An 18,636-nucleotide genomic window follows, 5' to 3' on the forward strand; every position below is an offset into this window, starting at 1 on the left:
TGTTTCTTTTGTACAGGTTGCAATTTGTCCTGAGGATGAACGGGAAGAGGGGGAACCAACGAGAGACTAGCTCTAGGTGTTGGGACATGCACAGGTCACTCTATTTCCCCATCAGGAAGAAGAATGAAGCACCGGCTCAGCCTGCCCCCCGGAACCAGAATAGGGCCTGAAGCAATCCTGCGCTTTTGCGGCCAGCTCCCAAAAAAGCGAGTTGACAAATGGAGCTCAGGGCCACTGCAATTCACAAACCTGCAGAGTTATAAATGATAACTCTCGTCCACAAATATATTGAGGGAAGGCAACGAAGAGGATTTGAAAGCAAGGCAGAATTGCAGGAAACAGATTTCAGGAGGTAGATTCGACTCGCCTTTAAAGCACATGAAAAGTGGCAAAACGTTGACAATGATGCCCTTGGCCAATAAGGGCGTATGCGTTTTTTCCTGAATATATTCAGGAAAAAACGCATACGCCCTTGTTGGCCAACCAAGCAAGCCGGAAGTGCAAATCAGCACTACAAAGAAGTCTCGCTTGCCATCGGTCAAAAGGGCCACGCTGCAAAAAGAGTAAACACCAGAAATGCAGGACAGGCCATGGAGACATGGGAGCCTTGCTAGGCTGAGGGGTGGGATGTCAATTGCCAACAGCCACTCTGGAGAAGTGTACGGTGTGTCCTGAAACATGTAATAAACACAGCTTACAGAGCATAGGGCACTTCCACTCATGGGCGTATAAATTGGGAAAACTAAAAATCAACAAGACACAGGCACCCCAAAGTTTAGGGCTGCTCTGTGTACAAGAACCTCCACTTAGCTACAACTTAAGTATCCCAGGAAAGAGAAAAATGGATAAAGAAGTTGTGGTACTTAGGCACAATGGAATATCACTCAGCCATGAAATCAATGTCATAAGGCTAGTAGCAGCATGATGAGTGGATTTAGGGACGAGGATTCTAAGTGAAATAAGTCACACAGAAAAAGACTCTTATCCTAAGATATCACTTATAGAGGGCATGTCAAAATCGCTACACTTGAACTGAATTACAAAACAGAACAGAGTCACACATTTAGAAGACACACTATGGCTGCTTAACGGGAAAGGTGAGGTGGGCTGATGCATAAAACAAGGGTTTGAAATTAGCTCACATACCGTTCCATAAGCCAAATATGTAACAGACAAGACCTCCTCCCTGCTCAGTGAACTGGACTCAACACCCCCTATTCACCGCACAAGAATATATCTGACTAGCAAGAATCTTAAAACCTATGTATTGATATCTCTCTGGAGTTGAATCAAGAGGGTGTAAAGCGGCATAAACACAGCAGGGAAAAGCAGCTCAACCCCATTATCAAAATAAATTACTTAAAATGAACGCCATAAAACAAAGACAGTGAAAGAGAGAGAAATTCTTACAAAATCCGTTCGGAGGCTCTGATGCAACCTGGATTGACCATATCTAGATCCACAGCTGGATGAGACAAAAGGCTGGACAATCTTGGGGCTGAGAGGATTGGTGAGGTTGGGTGAGCAAACGCAGACCGTTTAAAGTAATACCGCGTGGTACCCACCCCATGGGTCCCAAATCTCCAGGTTCAAGGGCATCTTCCTACATTGAAAACGTGCATGGGAAACCCAGAAGATGGTACAGCGTGTGATCGGGAAAGGTTTCTAAAACGCACCTCATTTCTCCTCTCCTTGTGCTCGGGTTCGCCATTCCAGCCGCTTTACTAACAATCTCCCTACTTGGAGAATCAGCACCTTGAAGCTCCTGTTTCTTTTGTACAGGTTGCAATTTGTCCTGAGGATGAACGGGAAGAGGGGGAACCAACGAGAGACTAGCTCTAGGTGTTGGGACATGCACAGGTCACTCTATTTCCCCATCAGGAAGAAGAATGAAGCACAGGCTCAGCCTGCCCCCCGGAACCAGAATAGGGCCTGAAGCAATCCTGCGCTTTTGCGGCCAGCTCCCAAAAAAGCGAGTTGACAAATGGAGCTCAGGGCCACTGCAATTCACAAACCTGCAGAGTTATAAATGATAACTCTCGTCCACAAATATATTGAGGGAAGGCAACGAAGAGGATTTGAAAGCAAGGCAGAATTGCAGGAAACAGATTTCAGGAGGTAGATTCGACTCGCCTTTAAAGCACATGAAAAGTGGCAAAACGTTGACAATGATGCCCTTGGCCAATAAGGGCGTATGCGTTTTTTCCTGAATATATTCAGGAAAAAACGCATACGCCCTTGTTGGCCAACCAAGCAAGCCGGAAGTGCAAATCAGCACTACAAAGAAGTCTCGCTTGCCATCGGTCAAAAGGGCCACGCTGCAAAAAGAGTAAACACCAGAAATGCAGGACAGGCCATGGAGACATGGGAGCCTTGCTAGGCTGAGGGGTGGGATGTCAATTGCCAACAGCCACTCTGGAGAAGTGTACGGTGTGTCCTGAAACATGTAATAAACACAGCTTACAGAGCATAGGGCACTTCCACTCATGGGCGTATAAATTGGGAAAACTAAAAATCAACAAGACACAGGCACCCCAAAGTTTAGGGCTGCTCTGTGTACAAGAACCTCCACTTAGCTACACCTTAAGTATCCCAGGAAAGAGAAAAATGGATAAAGAAGTTGTGGTACATAGGCACAATGGAATATCACTCAGCCATGAAATCAATGTCATAAGGCTAGTAGCAGCATGATGAGTGGATTTAGGGACGAGGATTCTAAGTGAAATAAGTCACACAGAAAAAGACTCTTATCCTAAGATATCACTTATAGAGGGCATGTCAAAATCGCTACACTTGAACTGAATTACAAAACAGAACAGAGTCACACATTTAGAAGACACACTATGGCTGCTTAACGGGAAAGGTGAGGTGGGCTGATGCATAAAACAAGGGTTTGAAATTAGCTCACATACCGTTCCATAAGCCAAATATGTAACAGACAAGACCTCCTCCCTGCTCAGTGAACTGGACTCAACACCCCCTATTCACCGCACAAGAATATATCTGACTAGCAAGAATCTTAAAACCTATGTATTGATATCTCTCTGGAGTTGAATCAAGAGGGTGTAAAGCGGCATAAACCCAGCAGGGAAAAGCAGCTCAACCCCATTATCAAAATAAATTACTTAAAATGAACGCCATAAAACAAAGACAGTGAAAGAGAGAGAAATTCTTACAAAATCCGTTCGGAGGCTCTGATGCAACCTGGATTGACCATATCTAGACCCACAGCTGGATGAGACATAAGGCTGGACACTCTTGGGGCTGAGAGGTTTGGTGAGGTTGGGTGAGGAAACGCAGACCCTTTAAAGTAATACCGCGGGGTACCCACCCCATGGGTCCCAAATCTCCAGGTTCAAGGGCATCTTGCTACATTGAAAACGTGCATGGGAAACCCAGAAGATGGTACAGCGTGTGATCGGGAAAGGTTTCTAAAACGCACCTCATTTCTCCTCTCCTTGTGCTCGGGTTCGCCATTCCAGCCGCTTTATTAACAATCTCCCTACTTGGAGAATCAGCACCTTGAAGCTCCTGTTTCTTCCGTACAGGTTGCAATTTGTCCTGACGATGAACGGGAAGAGGGGGAACCAACGAGAGACTAGCTCTAGGTGTTGGGACAGGCACAGGTCACTCTATTTCCCCATCAGGAAGAAGAATGAAGCACAGGCTCAGCCTGCCCCCCGGAACCAGAATAGGGCCTGAAACAATCCTGCGCTTTTGCGGCCAGCTCCCAAAAAAGCGAGTTGACAAATGGAGCTCAGGGCCACTGCAATTCACAAACCTGCAGAGTTATAAATGATAACTCTCGTCCACAAATATATTGACGGAAGGCAAGGAAGAGGATTTGAAAGCAAGGCAGAATTGCAGGAAACAGATTTCAGGAGGTAGATTCGACTCGCCTTTAAAGCACATGAAAAGTGGCAAAACGTTGACAATGATGCCCTTGGCCAATAAGGGCGTATGCGTTTTTTCCTGAATATATTCAGGAAAAAACGCATACGCCCTTGTTGGCCAACCAAGCAAGCCGGAAGTGCAAATCAGCACTACAAAGAAGTCTCGCTTGCCATCGGTCAAAAGGGCCACGCTGCAAAAAGAGTAAACACCAGAAATGCAGGACAGGCCATGGAGACATGGGAGCCTTGCTAGGCTGAGGGGTGGGATGTCAATTGCCAACAGCCACTCTGGAGAAGTGTACGGTGTGTCCTGAAACATGTAATAAACACAGCTTACAGAGCATAGGGCACTTCCACTCATGGGCGTATAAATTGGGAAAACTAAAAATCAACAAGACACAGGCACCCCAAAGTTTAGGGCTGCTCTGTGTACAAGAACCTCCACTTAGCTACACCTTAAGTATCCCAGGAAAGAGAAAAATGGATAAAGAAGTTGTGGTACTTAGGCACAATGGAATATCACTCAGCCATGAAATCAATGTCATAAGGCTAGTAGCAGCATGATGAGTGGATTTAGGGACGAGGATTCTAAGTGAAATAAGTCACACAGAAAAAGACTCTTATCCTAAGATATCACTTATAGAGGGCATGTCAAAATCGCTACACTTGAACTGAATTACAAAACAGAACAGAGTCACACATTTAGAAGACACACTATGGCTGCTTAACGGGAAAGGTGAGGTGGGCTGATGCATAAAACAAGGGTTTGAAATTAGCTCACATACCGTTCCATAAGCCAAATATGTAACAGACAAGACCTCCTCCCTGCTCAGTGAACTGGACTCAACACCCCCTATTCACCGCACAAGAATATATCTGACTAGCAAGAATCTTAAAACCTATGTATTGATATCTCTCTGGAGTTGAATCAAGAGGGTGTAAAGCGGCATAAACACAGCAGGGAAAAGCAGCTCAACCCCATTATCAAAATAAATTACTTAAAATGAACGCCATAAAACAAAGACAGTGAAAGAGAGAGAAATTCTTACAAAATCCGTTCGGAGGCTCTGATGCAACCTGGATTGACCATATCTAGATCCACAGCTGGATGAGACAAAAGGCTGGACAATCTTGGGGCTGAGAGGATTGGTGAGGTTGGGTGAGCAAACGCAGACCGTTTAAAGTAATACCGCGTGGTACCCACCCCATGGGTCCCAAATCTCCAGGTTCAAGGGCATCTTCCTACATTGAAAACGTGCATGGGAAACCCAGAAGATGGTACAGCGTGTGATCGGGAAAGGTTTCTAAAACGCACCTCATTTCTCCTCTCCTTGTGCTCGGGTTCGCCATTCCAGCCGCTTTACTAACAATCTCCCTACTTGGAGAATCAGCACCTTGAAGCTCCTGTTTCTTTTGTACAGGTTGCAATTTGTCCTGAGGATGAACGGGAAGAGGGGGAACCAACGAGAGACTAGCTCTAGGTGTTGGGACATGCACAGGTCACTCTATTTCCCCATCAGGAAGAAGAATGAAGCACAGGCTCAGCCTGCCCCCCGGAACCAGAATAGGGCCTGAAGCAATCCTGCGCTTTTGCGGCCAGCTCCCAAAAAAGCGAGTTGACAAATGGAGCTCAGGGCCACTGCAATTCACAAACCTGCAGAGTTATAAATGATAACTCTCGTCCACAAATATATTGAGGGAAGGCAACGAAGAGGATTTGAAAGCAAGGCAGAATTGCAGGAAACAGATTTCAGGAGGTAGATTCGACTCGCCTTTAAAGCACATGAAAAGTGGCAAAACGTTGACAATGATGCCCTTGGCCAACAAGGGCGTATGCGTTTCTTCCTGAATATATTCAGGAAAAAACGCATACGCCCTTGTTGGCCAACCAAGCAAGCCGGAAGTGCAAATCAGCACTACAAAGAAGTCTCGCTTGCCATCGGTCAAAAGGGCCACGCTGCAAAAAGAGTAAACACCAGAAATGCAGGACAGGCCATGGAGACATGGGAGCCTTGCTAGGCTGAGGGGTGGGATGTCAATTGCCAACAGCCACTCTGGAGAAGTGTACGGTGTGTCCTGAAACATGTAATAAACACAGCTTACAGAGCATAGGGCACTTCCACTCATGGGCGTATAAATTGGGAAAACTAAAAATCAACAAGACACAGGCACCCCAAAGTTTAGGGCTGCTCTGTGTACAAGAACCTCCACTTAGCTACACCTTAAGTATCCCAGGAAAGAGAAAAATGGATAAAGAAGTTGTGGTACATAGGCACAATGGAATATCACTCAGCCATGAAATCAATGTCATAAGGCTAGTAGCAGCATGATGAGTGGATTTAGGGACGAGGATTCTAAGTGAAATAAGTCACACAGAAAAAGACTCTTATCCTAAGATATCACTTATAGAGGGCATGTCAAAATCGCTACACTTGAACTGAATTACAAAACAGAACAGAGTCACACATTTAGAAGACACACTATGGCTGCTTAACGGGAAAGGTGAGGTGGGCTGATGCATAAAACAAGGGTTTGAAATTAGCTCACATACCGTTCCATAAGCCAAATATGTAACAGACAAGACCTCCTCCCTGCTCAGTGAACTGGACTCAACACCCCCTATTCACCGCACAAGAATATATCTGACTAGCAAGAATCTTAAAACCTATGTATTGATATCTCTCTGGAGTTGAATCAAGAGGGTGTAAAGCGGCATAAACACAGCAGGGAAAAGCAGCTCAACCCCATTATCAAAATAAATTACTTAAAATGAACGCCATAAAACAAAGACAGTGAAAGAGAGAGAAATTCTTACAAAATCCGTTCGGAGGCTCTGATGCAACCTGGATTGACCATATCTAGACCCACAGCTGGATGAGACATAAGGCTGGACACTCTTGGGGCTGAGAGGTTTGGTGAGGTTGGGTGAGGAAACGCAGACCCTTTAAAGTAATACCGCGGGGTACCCACCCCATGGGTCCCAAATCTCCAGGTTCAAGGGCATCTTGCTACATTGAAAACGTGCATGGGAAACCCAGAAGATGGTACAGCGTGTGATCGGGAAAGGTTTCTAAAACGCACCTCATTTCTCCTCTCCTTGTGCTCGGGTTCGCCATTCCAGCCGCTTTATTAACAATCTCCCTACTTGGAGAATCAGCACCTTGAAGCTCCTGTTTCTTCCGTACAGGTTGCAATTTGTCCTGACGATGAACGGGAAGAGGGGGAACCAACGAGAGACTAGCTCTAGGTGTTGGGACAGGCACAGGTCACTCTATTTCCCCATCAGGAAGAAGAATGAAGCACAGGCTCAGCCTGCCCCCCGGAACCAGAATAGGGCCTGAAACAATCCTGCGCTTTTGCGGCCAGCTCCCAAAAAAGCGAGTTGACAAATGGAGCTCAGGGCCACTGCAATTCACAAACCTGCAGAGTTATAAATGATAACTCTCGTCCACAAATATATTGACGGAAGGCAAGGAAGAGGATTTGAAAGCAAGGCAGAATTGCAGGAAACAGATTTCAGGAGGTAGATTCGACTCGCCTTTAAAGCACATGAAAAGTGGCAAAACGTTGACAATGATGCCCTTGGCCAATAAGGGCGTATGCGTTTTTTCCTGAATATATTCAGGAAAAAACGCATACGCCCTTGTTGGCCAACCAAGCAAGCCGGAAGTGCAAATCAGCACTACAAAGAAGTCTCGCTTGCCATCGGTCAAAAGGGCCACGCTGCAAAAAGAGTAAACACCAGAAATGCAGGACATGCCATGGAGACATGGGAGCCTTGCTAGGCTGAGGGGTGGGATGTCAATTGCCAACAGCCACTCTGGAGAAGTGTACGGTGTGTCCTGAAACATGTAATAAACACAGCTTACAGAGCATAGGGCACTTCCACTCATGGGCGTATAAATTGGGAAAACTAAAAATCAACAAGACACAGGCACCCCAAAGTTTAGGGCTGCTCTGTGTACAAGAACCTCCACTTAGCTACAACTTAAGTATCCCAGGAAAGAGAAAAATGGATAAAGAAGTTGTGGTACTTAGGCACAATGGAATATCACTCAGCCATGAAATCAATGTCATAAGGCTAGTAGCAGCATGATGAGTGGATTTAGGGACGAGGATTCTAAGTGAAATAAGTCACACAGAAAAAGACTCTTATCCTAAGATATCACTTATAGAGGGCATGTCAAAATCGCTACACTTGAACTGAATTACAAAACAGAACAGAGTCACACATTTAGAAGACACACTATGGCTGCTTAACGGGAAAGGTGAGGTGGGCTGATGCATAAAACAAGGGTTTGAAATTAGCTCACATACCGTTCCATAAGCCAAATATGTAACAGACAAGACCTCCTCCCTGCTCAGTGAACTGGACTCAACACCCCCTATTCACCGCACAAGAATATATCTGACTAGCAAGAATCTTAAAACCTATGTATTGATATCTCTCTGGAGTTGAATCAAGAGGGTGTAAAGCGGCATAAACACAGCAGGGAAAAGCAGCTCAACCCCATTATCAAAATAAATTACTTAAAATGAACGCCATAAAACAAAGACAGTGAAAGAGAGAGAAATTCTTACAAAATCCGTTCGGAGGCTCTGATGCAACCTGGATTGACCATATCTAGATCCACAGCTGGATGAGACAAAAGGCTGGACAATCTTGGGGCTGAGAGGATTGGTGAGGTTGGGTGAGCAAACGCAGACCGTTTAAAGTAATACCGCGTGGTACCCACCCCATGGGTCCCAAATCTCCAGGTTCAAGGGCATCTTGCTACATTGAAAACGTGCATGGGAAACCCAGAAGATGGTACAGCGTGTGATCGGGAAAGGTTTCTAAAACGCACCTCATTTCTCCTCTCCTTGTGCTCGGGTTCGCCATTCCAGCCGCTTTATTAACAATCTCCCTACTTGGAGAATCAGCACCTTGAAGCTCCTGTTTCTTCCGTACAGGTTGCAATTTGTCCTGACGATGAACGGGAAGAGGGGGAACCAACGAGAGACTAGCTCTAGGTGTTGGGACAGGCACAGGTCACTCTATTTCCCCATCAGGAAGAAGAATGAAGCACAGGCTCAGCCTGCCCCCCGGAACCAGAATAGGGCCTGAAACAATCCTGCGCTTTTGCGGCCAGCTCCCAAAAAAGCGAGTTGACAAATGGAGCTCAGGGCCACTGCAATTCACAAACCTGCAGAGTTATAAATGATAACTCTCGTCCACAAATATATTGACGGAAGGCAAGGAAGAGGATTTGAAAGCAAGGCAGAATTGCAGGAAACAGATTTCAGGAGGTAGATTCGACTCGCCTTTAAAGCACATGAAAAGTGGCAAAACGTTGACAATGATGCCCTTGGCCAATAAGGGCGTATGCGTTTTTTCCTGAATATATTCAGGAAAAAACGCATACGCCCTTGTTGGCCAACCAAGCAAGCCGGAAGTGCAAATCAGCACTACAAAGAAGTCTCGCTTGCCATCGGTCAAAAGGGCCACGCTGCAAAAAGAGTAAACACCAGAAATGCAGGACAGGCCATGGAGACATGGGAGCCTTGCTAGGCTGAGGGGTGGGATGTCAATTGCCAACAGCCACTCTGGAGAAGTGTACGGTGTGTCCTGAAACATGTAATAAACACAGCTTACAGAGCATAGGGCACTTCCACTCATGGGCGTATAAATTGGGAAAACTAAAAATCAACAAGACACAGGCACCCCAAAGTTTAGGGCTGCTCTGTGTACAAGAACCTCCACTTAGCTACACCTTAAGTATCCCAGGAAAGAGAAAAATGGATAAAGAAGTTGTGGTACTTAGGCACAATGGAATATCACTCAGCCATGAAATCAATGTCATAAGGCTAGTAGCAGCATGATGAGTGGATTTAGGGACGAGGATTCTAAGTGAAATAAGTCACACAGAAAAAGACTCTTATCCTAAGATATCACTTATAGAGGGCATGTCAAAATCGCTACACTTGAACTGAATTACAAAACAGAACAGAGTCACACATTTAGAAGACACACTATGGCTGCTTAACGGGAAAGGTGAGGTGGGCTGATGCATAAAACAAGGGTTTGAAATTAGCTCACATACCGTTCCATAAGCCAAATATGTAACAGACAAGACCTCCTCCCTGCTCAGTGAACTGGACTCAACACCCCCTATTCACCGCACAAGAATATATCTGACTAGCAAGAATCTTAAAACCTATGTATTGATATCTCTCTGGAGTTGAATCAAGAGGGTGTAAAGCGGCATAAACACAGCAGGGAAAAGCAGCTCAACCCCATTATCAAAATAAATTACTTAAAATGAACGCCATAAAACAAAGACAGTGAAAGAGAGAGAAATTCTTACAAAATCCGTTCGGAGGCTCTGATGCAACCTGGATTGACCATATCTAGATCCACAGCTGGATGAGACAAAAGGCTGGACAATCTTGGGGCTGAGAGGATTGGTGAGGTTGGGTGAGCAAACGCAGACCGTTTAAAGTAATACCGCGTGGTACCCACCCCATGGGTCCCAAATCTCCAGGTTCAAGGGCATCTTCCTACATTGAAAACGTGCATGGGAAACCCAGAAGATGGTACAGCGTGTGATCGGGAAAGGTTTCTAAAACGCACCTCATTTCTCCTCTCCTTGTGCTCGGGTTCGCCATTCCAGCCGCTTTACTAACAATCTCCCTACTTGGAGAATCAGCACCTTGAAGCTCCTGTTTCTTTTGTACAGGTTGCAATTTGTCCTGAGGATGAACGGGAAGAGGGGGAACCAACGAGAGACTAGCTCTAGGTGTTGGGACATGCACAGGTCACTCTATTTCCCCATCAGGAAGAAGAATGAAGCACAGGCTCAGCCTGCCCCCCGGAACCAGAATAGGGCCTGAAGCAATCCTGCGCTTTTGCGGCCAGCTCCCAAAAAAGCGAGTTGACAAATGGAGCTCAGGGCCACTGCAATTCACAAACCTGCAGAGTTATAAATGATAACTCTCGTCCACAAATATATTGAGGGAAGGCAACGAAGAGGATTTGAAAGCAAGGCAGAATTGCAGGAAACAGATTTCAGGAGGTAGATTCGACTCGCCTTTAAAGCACATGAAAAGTGGCAAAACGTTGACAATGATGCCCTTGGCCAACAAGGGCGTATGCGTTTCTTCCTGAATATATTCAGGAAAAAACGCATACGCCCTTGTTGGCCAACCAAGCAAGCCGGAAGTGCAAATCAGCACTACAAAGAAGTCTCGCTTGCCATCGGTCAAAAGGGCCACGCTGCAAAAAGAGTAAACACCAGAAATGCAGGACAGGCCATGGAGACATGGGAGCCTTGCTAGGCTGAGGGGTGGGATGTCAATTGCCAACAGCCACTCTGGAGAAGTGTACGGTGTGTCCTGAAACATGTAATAAACACAGCTTACAGAGCATAGGGCACTTCCACTCATGGGCGTATAAATTGGGAAAACTAAAAATCAACAAGACACAGGCACCCCAAAGTTTAGGGCTGCTCTGTGTACAAGAACCTCCACTTAGCTACACCTTAAGTATCCCAGGAAAGAGAAAAATGGATAAAGAAGTTGTGGTACATAGGCACAATGGAATATCACTCAGCCATGAAATCAATGTCATAAGGCTAGTAGCAGCATGATGAGTGGATTTAGGGACGAGGATTCTAAGTGAAATAAGTCACACAGAAAAAGACTCTTATCCTAAGATATCACTTATAGAGGGCATGTCAAAATCGCTACACTTGAACTGAATTACAAAACAGAACAGAGTCACACATTTAGAAGACACACTATGGCTGCTTAACGGGAAAGGTGAGGTGGGCTGATGCATAAAACAAGGGTTTGAAATTAGCTCACATACCGTTCCATAAGCCAAATATGTAACAGACAAGACCTCCTCCCTGCTCAGTGAACTGGACTCAACACCCCCTATTCACCACACAAGAATATATCTGACTAGCAAGAATCTTAAAACCTATGTATTGATATCTCTCTGGAGTTGAATCAAGAGGGTGTAAAGCGGCATAAACACAGCAGGGAAAAGCAGCTCAACCCCATTATCAAAATAAATTACTTAAAATGAACGCCATAAAACAAAGACAGTGAAAGAGAGAGAAATTCTTACAAAATCCGTTCGGAGGCTCTGATGCAACCTGGATTGACCATATCTAGACCCACAGCTGGATGAGACATAAGGCTGGACACTCTTGGGGCTGAGAGGTTTGGTGAGGTTGGGTGAGGAAACGCAGACCCTTTAAAGTAATACCGCGGGGTACCCACCCCATGGGTCCCAAATCTCCAGGTTCAAGGGCATCTTGCTACATTGAAAACGTGCATGGGAAACCCAGAAGATGGTACAGCGTGTGATCGGGAAAGGTTTCTAAAACGCACCTCATTTCTCCTCTCCTTGTGCTCGGGTTCGCCATTCCAGCCGCTTTATTAACAATCTCCCTACTTGGAGAATCAGCACCTTGAAGCTCCTGTTTCTTCCGTACAGGTTGCAATTTGTCCTGACGATGAACGGGAAGAGGGGGAACCAACGAGAGACTAGCTCTAGGTGTTGGGACAGGCACAGGTCACTCTATTTCCCCATCAGGAAGAAGAATGAAGCACAGGCTCAGCCTGCCCCCCGGAACCAGAATAGGGCCTGAAACAATCCTGCGCTTTTGCGGCCAGCTCCCAAAAAAGCGAGTTGACAAATGGAGCTCAGGGCCACTGCAATTCACAAACCTGCAGAGTTATAAATGATAACTCTCATCCACAAATATATTGACGGAAGGCAAGGAAGAGGATTTGAAAGCAAGGCAGAATTGCAGGAAACAGATTTCAGGAGGTAGATTCGACTCGCCTTTAAAGCACATGAAAAGTGGCAAAACGTTGACAATGATGCCCTTGGCCAATAAGGGCGTATGCGTTTTTTCCTGAATATATTCAGGAAAAAACGCATACGCCCTTGTTGGCCAACCAAGCAAGCCGGAAGTGCAAATCAGCACTACAAAGAAGTCTCGCTTGCCATCGGTCAAAAGGGCCACGCTGCAAAAAGAGTAAACACCAGAAATGCAGGACATGCCATGGAGACATGGGAGCCTTGCTAGGCTGAGGGGTGGGATGTCAATTGCCAACAGCCACTCTGGAGAAGTGTACGGTGTGTCCTGAAACATGTAATAAACACAGCTTACAGAGCATAGGGCACTTCCACTCATGGGCGTATAAATTGGGAAAACTAAAAATCAACAAGACACAGGCACCCCAAAGTTTAGGGCTGCTCTGTGTACAAGAACCTCCACTTAGCTACAACTTAAGTATCCCAGGAAAGAGAAAAATGGATAAAGAAGTTGTGGTACTTAGGCACAATGGAATATCACTCAGCCATGAAATCAATGTCATAAGGCTAGTAGCAGCATGATGAGTGGATTTAGGGACGAGGATTCTAAGTGAAATAAGTCACACAGAAAAAGACTCTTATCCTAAGATATCACTTATAGAGGGCATGTCAAAATCGCTACACTTGAACTGAATTACAAAACAGAACAGAGTCACACATTTAGAAGACACACTATGGCTGCTTAACGGGAAAGGTGAGGTGGGCTGATGCATAAAACAAGGGTTTGAAATTAGCTCACATACCGTTCCATAAGCCAAATATGTAACAGACAAGACCTCCTCCCTGCTCAGTGAACTGGACTCAACACCCCCTATTCACCGCACAAGAATATATCTGACTAGCAAGAATCTTAAAACCTATGTATTGATATCTCTCTGGAGTTGAATCAAGAGGGTGTAAAGCGGCATAAACACAGCAGGGAAAAGCAGCTCAACCCCATTATCAAAATAAATTACTTAAAATGAACGCCATAAAACAAAGACAGTGAAAGAGAGAGAAATTCTTACAAAATCCGTTCGGAGGCTCTGATGCAACCTGGATTGACCATATCTAGATCCACAGCTGGATGAGACAAAAGGCTGGACAATCTTGGGGCTGAGAGGATTGGTGAGGTTGGGTGAGCAAACGCAGACCGTTTAAAGTAATACCGCGTGGTACCCACCCCATGGGTCCCAAATCTCCAGGTTCAAGGGCATCTTCCTACATTGAAAACGTGCATGGGAAACCCAGAAGATGGTACAGCGTGTGATCGGGAAAGGTTTCTAAAACGCACCTCATTTCTCCTCTCCTTGTGCTCGGGTTCGCCATTCCAGCCGCTTTACTAACAATCTCCCTACTTGGAGAATCAGCACCTTGAAGCTCCTGTTTCTTTTGTACAGGTTGCAATTTGTCCTGAGGATGAACGGGAAGAGGGGGAACCAACGAGAGACTAGCTCTAGGTGTTGGGACATGCACAGGTCACTCTATTTCCCCATCAGGAAGAAGAATGAAGCACAGGCTCAGCCTGCCCCCCGGAACCAGAATAGGGCCTGAAGCAATCCTGCGCTTTTGCGGCCAGCTCCCAAAAAAGCGAGTTGACAAATGGAGCTCAGGGCCACTGCAATTCACAAACCTGCAGAGTTATAAATGATAACTCTCGTCCACAAATATATTGAGGGAAGGCAACGAAGAGGATTTGAAAGCAAGGCAGAATTGCAGGAAACAGATTTCAGGAGGTAGATTCGACTCGCCTTTAAAGCACATGAAAAGTGGCAAAACGTTGACAATGATGCCCTTGGCCAACAAGGGCGTATGCGTTTTTTCCTGAATATATTCAGGAAAAAACGCATACGCCCTTGTTGGCCAACCAAGCAAGCCGGAAGTGCAAATCAGCACTACAAAGAAGTCTCGCTTGCCATCGGTCAAAAGGGCCACGCTGCAAAAAGAGTAAACACCAGAAATGCAGGACAGGCCATGGAGACATGGGAGCCTTGCTAGGCTGAGGGGTGGGATGTCAATTGCCAACAGCCACTCTGGAGAAGTGTACGGTGTGTCCTGAAACATGTAATAAACACAGCTTACAGAGCATAGGGCACTTCCACTCATGGGCGTATAAATTGGGAAAACTAAAAATCAACAAGACACAGGCACCCCAAAGTTTAGGGCTGCTCTGTGTACAAGAACCTCCACTTAGCTACACCTTAAGTATCCCAGGAAAGAGAAAAATGGATAAAGAAGTTGTGGTACATAGGCACAATGGAATATCACTCAGCCATGAAATCAATGTCATAAGGCTAGTAGCAGCATGATGAGTGGATTTAGGGACGAGGATTCTAAGTGAAATAAGTCACACAGAAAAAGACTCTTATCCTAAGATATCACTTATAGAGGGCATGTCAAAATCGCTACACTTGAACTGAATTACAAAACAGAACAGAGTCACACATTTAGAAGACACACTATGGCTGCTTAACGGGAAAGGTGAGGTGGGCTGATGCATAAAACAAGGGTTTGAAATTAGCTCACATACCGTTCCATAAGCCAAATATGTAACAGACAAGACCTCCTCCCTGCTCAGTGAACTGGACTCAACACCCCCTATTCACCGCACAAGAATATATCTGACTAGCAAGAATCTTAAAACCTATGTATTGATATCTCTCTGGAGTTGAATCAAGAGGGTGTAAAGCGGCATAAACCCAGCAGGGAAAAGCAGCTCAACCCCATTATCAAAATAAATTACTTAAAATGAACGCCATAAAACAAAGACAGTGAAAGAGAGAGAAATTCTTACAAAATCCGTTCGGAGGCTCTGATGCAACCTGGATTGACCATATCTAGACCCACAGCTGGATGAGACATAAGGCTGGACACTCTTGGGGCTGAGAGGTTTGGTGAGGTTGGGTGAGGAAACGCAGACCCTTTAAAGTAATACCGCGGGGTACCCACCCCATGGGTCCCAAATCTCCAGGTTCAAGGGCATCTTGCTACATTGAAAACGTGCATGGGAAACCCAGAAGATGGTACAGCGTGTGATCGGGAAAGGTTTCTAAAACGCACCTCATTTCTCCTCTCCTTGTGCTCGGGTTCGCCATTCCAGCCGCTTTATTAACAATCTCCCTACTTGGAGAATCAGCACCTTGAAGCTCCTGTTTCTTCCGTACAGGTTGCAATTTGTCCTGACGATGAACGGGAAGAGGGGGAACCAACGAGAGACTAGCTCTAGGTGTTGGGACAGGCACAGGTCACTCTATTTCCCCATCAGGAAGAAGAATGAAGCACAGGCTCAGCCTGCCCCCCGGAACCAGAATAGGGCCTGAAACAATCCTGCGCTTTTGCGGCCAGCTCCCAAAAAAGCGAGTTGACAAATGGAGCTCAGGGCCACTGCAATTCACAAACCTGCAGAGTTATAAATGATAACTCTCGTCCACAAATATATTGAGGGAAGGCAACGAAGAGGATTTGAAAGCAAGGCAGAATTGCAGGAAACAGATTTCAGGAGGTAGATTCGACTCGCCTTTAAAGCACATGAAAAGCGGCAAAACGTTGACAATGATGCCCTTGGCCAATAAGGGCGTATGCGTTTTTTCCTGAATATATTCAGGAAAAAACGCATACGCCCTTTTTGGCCAACCAAGCAAGCCGGAAGTGCAAATCAGCACTACAAAGAAGTCTCGCTTGCCATCGGTCAAAAGGGCCATGCTGCCAAAAGTGTAAAAACCAGAAATTCAGGACAGGCCATGGAGACATGGGAGCCTTGCTACGCTGATGGGTGGGATGTCAATTGCCAACAGCCACTCTGGAGAAGTGTACGGTGTGTCCTGAAACATGTAATAAACACAGCTTACAGAGCATAGGGCACTTCCACTCATGGGCGTATAAATTGGGAAAACTAAAAATCAACAAGACACAGGCACCCCAACGTTTAGGGCTGCTCTGTGTACAAGAACCTCCACTTAGCTACACCTTAAGTATCCCAGGAAAGAGAAAAATGGATAAAGAAGTTGTGGTACTTAGGCACAATGGAATATCACTCAGCCATGAAATCAATGTCATAAGGCTAGTAGCAGCATGATGAGTGGATTTAGGGACGAGGATTCTAAGTGAAAAAAGTCACACAGAAAAAGACTCTTATCCTAAGATATCACTTATAGAGGGCATGTCAAAATCGCTACACTTGAACTGAATTACAAAACAGAACAGAGTAACACATTTAGAAGACACACTATGGCTGCTTAACGGGAAAGGTGAGGTGGGCTGATGCATAAAACAAGGGTTTGAAATTAGCTCACATACCGTTCCATAAGCCAAATATGTAACAGACAAGACCTCCTCCCTGCTCAGTGAACTGGACTCAACACCCCCTATTCACCGCACAAGAATATATCTGACTAGCAAGAATCTTAAAACCTATGTATTGATATCTCTCTGGAGTTGAATCAAGAGGGTGTAAAGCGGCATAAACACAGCAGGGAAAAGCAGCTCAACCCCATTATCAAAATAAATTACTTAAAATGAACGCCATAAAACAAAGACAGTGAAAGAGAGAGAAATTCTTCCAAAATCCGTTCGGAGGCTCTGATGCAACCTGGATTGACCATATCTAGACCCACAGCTGGATGAGACATAAGGCTGGACACTCTTGGGACTGAGAGGTTTGGTGAGGTTGGGTGAGGAAACGCAGACCCTTTAAAGTAATACCGCGGGGTACCCACCCCATGGGTCCCAAATCTCCAGGTTCAAGGGCATCTTGCTACATTGAAAACGTGCATGGGAAACCCAGAAGATGGTACAGCGTGTGATCGGGAAAGGTTTCTAAAACGCACCTCATTTCTCCTCTCCTTGTGCTCGGGTTCGCCATTCCAGCCGCTTTATTAACAATCTCCCTACTTGGAGAATCAGCACCTTGAAGCTCCTGTTTCTTCCGTACAGGTTGCAATTTGTCCTGACGATGAACGGGAAGAGGGGGAACCAACGAGAGACTAGCTCTAGGTGTTGGGACAGGCACAGGTCACTCTATTTCCCCATCAGGAAGAAGAATGAAGCACAGGCTCAGCCTGCCCCCCGGAACCAGAATAGGGCCTGAAACAATCCTGCGCTTTTGCGGCCAGCTCCCAAAAAAGCGAGTTGACAAATGGAGCTCAGGGCCACTGCAATTCACAAACCTGCAGAGTTATAAATGATAACTCTCGTCCACAAATATATTGAGGGAAGGCAACGAAGAGGATTTGAAAGCAAGGCAGAATTGCAGGAAACAGATTTCAGGAGGTAGATTCGACTCGCCTTTAAAGCACATGAAAAGCAGCAAAACGTTGACAATGATGCCCTTGGCCAAAAAGGGCGTATGCGTTTTTTCCTGAATATATTCAGGAAAAAACGCATACGCCCTTTTTGGCCAACCAAGCAAGCCGGAAGTGCAAATCAGCACTACAAAGAAGTCTCGCTTGCCATCGGTCAAAAGGGCCATGCTGCCAAAAGTGTAAAAACCAGAAATTCAGGACAGGCCATGGAGACATGGGAGCCTTGCTAGGCTGAGGGGTGGGATGTCAATTGCCAACAGCCACTCTGGAGAAGTGTACGGTGTGTCCTGAAACATGTAATAAACACAGCTTACAGAGCATAGGGCACTTCCACTCATGGGCGTATAAATTGGGAAAACTAAAAATCAACAACACACAGGCACCCCAAAGTTTTGGGCTGCTCTGTGTACAAGAACCTCCACTTAGGTACACCTTAAACATGCCAGGAAAGAGAAAAATGGATAAAGAAGTTGTGGTACTTAGGCACAATGGAATATCACTCAGCCATGAAATCAGTGTCATAAGGCTAGTAGCAGCATGATGAGTGGATTTAGGGACGAGGATTCTAAGTGAAATAAGTCACACAGAAAAA

This window comes from Eubalaena glacialis, chromosome 1, assembly GCF_028564815.1.
Source record: "Eubalaena glacialis isolate mEubGla1 chromosome 1, mEubGla1.1.hap2.+ XY, whole genome shotgun sequence".
Lineage (NCBI taxonomy): Eukaryota > Metazoa > Chordata > Mammalia > Artiodactyla > Balaenidae > Eubalaena > Eubalaena glacialis.